Here is a 2,070-nt window from a genome sequence, read left to right on the forward strand (position 1 = left end):
ATTTGTTAAAGTAACTCTCCCACAAACAGCATTATTCTTCTCTAAGTCTTACAAAAGAGAAATGAAAACAAAAAAAATCCTAAAATTAAGCTACAAATCCAAATTAGCTGACCTGAGAGTAACAAAGTCAAGTCCAGTCTTGTCATTTGAACATTAATTTGATAAATCAAAATGAACCCAAAAAGACAAAAAACAAACAAACAAAAACAATAAAACAAAAACAGCAGCTGTGCAGAACTGATGATTACTTTTCAGCAGTTAAATAAATACAATTGTTACATGGCTTTTTTTTTTTTTTAAGATAAAGATGTATATCAGGGAAACCTAACAGAATACACCATTTGTGAAATTCCATAAAACCTGAAAGGCAGTCAAGAGTTGATGGCATTTAAGGCAAATGAATCAGTAAAGAATTGTTATTTTAAATGAAGTCCTTTCTAGGCATTAGACTGTAATCTAAATATTGATAGCAACTATTTTTAACTCCCAAGATAAATAAAAGGAGCTTATATATCAAGATCAATTCTCTTCGGCCGCAATGGATACCATTTTCTCTGGGGGCAATCTTTAGTTCTCTTTCTTTTCAATACTATGTCAGCGGTTTTCGTGGCAGCAATCTCTGTTGGTGTGGTTTCTAGTTGTGTTATAAAGTTCTCAGGTTTAACATCCGGTTTCTTGTAACAACTGGAAAAGACTTCTTGACGGACTCTTCCGAGCTGGATAGTAGGCTGCATCTTTAAAACTTGGGGAAATCCGTCTGCTTGTTCAATTAACACAGACAAGGACTTCATGGCTCCACTGATCTCCTTAGCTATTGTTTCCTCTCTGCATTTCAAATTTTCCATATGAGAGGATGGATCAGGGTTAAATTTTAGGTCCAATGGATGTACAACAGGTTGGTACTGCTTCAGAATTTCTTGTTTTGCCTTTATGGTTTTGATGACACATTCAAGGATCTTTCTGGGATACTGCTTACGTTTCATGGCTACATCTACTATGATTTCATCAAACTGATCTTCAAGTACTTTGATGTCAGAATCCATAAAACCATTATCTGAAGCTTCCTGCCATGGTTGCCCATTAACGCTGATCATATTCTCGTGCATAGCTGATTCAGAAGTCCACTGCGCATCTCGCCGCGCAGGTTCCCGAATCTCCGCTGCTAACGCATCCCAGAGCCTTTGCATGAAGCGACCGCACAGCCCGCTTAGAGGTGCAGCGCACACTGAAGTCCTCTCCGGGCACACTGGGGACCGAGGCCAGGTCATCTCCACCCGCCACTATCTCCTTGTTCAGCGGAGGGACGAGGACCAGCGGTTTAGAATTCCCCGCCATTTTTCCAGTTTCTCATTGTGGTTTTGATTTGCATTTCCTTAATAGCCAGTGAAGTTGAGCATCTTTTCATATGTTTTTGAGCCATTTGTATTTCCCCTTCAGAAAAGTGTCTGTCCATGTCTTTTGCCTATTTTTAAATTGGGTTATTTGTCTTTCTGTTGAGTTGTAGGATTTCTTTATGTATTCTGGATATTAAACCCTTATCTGATACGTAGTTGCCAAATATTGTCTACCATTGCATAGGCTGCCTTTTTACCTTTCTAACAAAGTCCTCTGATGTACAAAAGTGTTTAATTTTGAGGAGATCCCATTTATCTATTTTTTTTTTTTTCATTGCTCATGCTTTGGGTGGTAAGGTCTAGGAAACCACCTCCTATCACAAGATCTTTAATATATTTCCCTACATTTTCTTCTAAAAGTCTTATGGTCTTAGCACTAATGTTTAGGTCTTTGATGCATTTTGAGTTAATTTTTGTATAAGGTGTGAGATAAGAGTCCTCTTTCATTTTCTTGGATATGGATATCCAGTTCTCCATGCGCCATTTATTGAAGAGACTGCTCTGTTCCAGTTGCTTTGGCTTAACTGCCTTATCAAAGATCAATTGTCCATAGATGAGAGGGCCTGTTTCTGAACACTCAATTTGATTCCATTGGTCAGTGTATCTATCTTTATGCCAGTACCATGCTGTTTTGGCCACTGTAGCTTTGTAGTACGCTTTAAAGTCAGGTAGTGTG

At 38.3% G+C, this 2,070-nt stretch overlaps 1 pseudogene; it reads right to left on the reverse strand.

Annotated features, from left to right (window-relative positions):
• Positions 1-506: 506 nt before the first annotated feature.
• Positions 507-1,335, reverse strand: LOC119520007 (annotated as a pseudogene).
• Between the last annotated feature and the right edge of the window lie 735 nt (positions 1,336-2,070).

Source organism: Choloepus didactylus, chromosome 2, assembly GCF_015220235.1.
Source record: "Choloepus didactylus isolate mChoDid1 chromosome 2, mChoDid1.pri, whole genome shotgun sequence".
Taxonomy (NCBI): domain Eukaryota; kingdom Metazoa; phylum Chordata; class Mammalia; order Pilosa; family Megalonychidae; genus Choloepus; species Choloepus didactylus.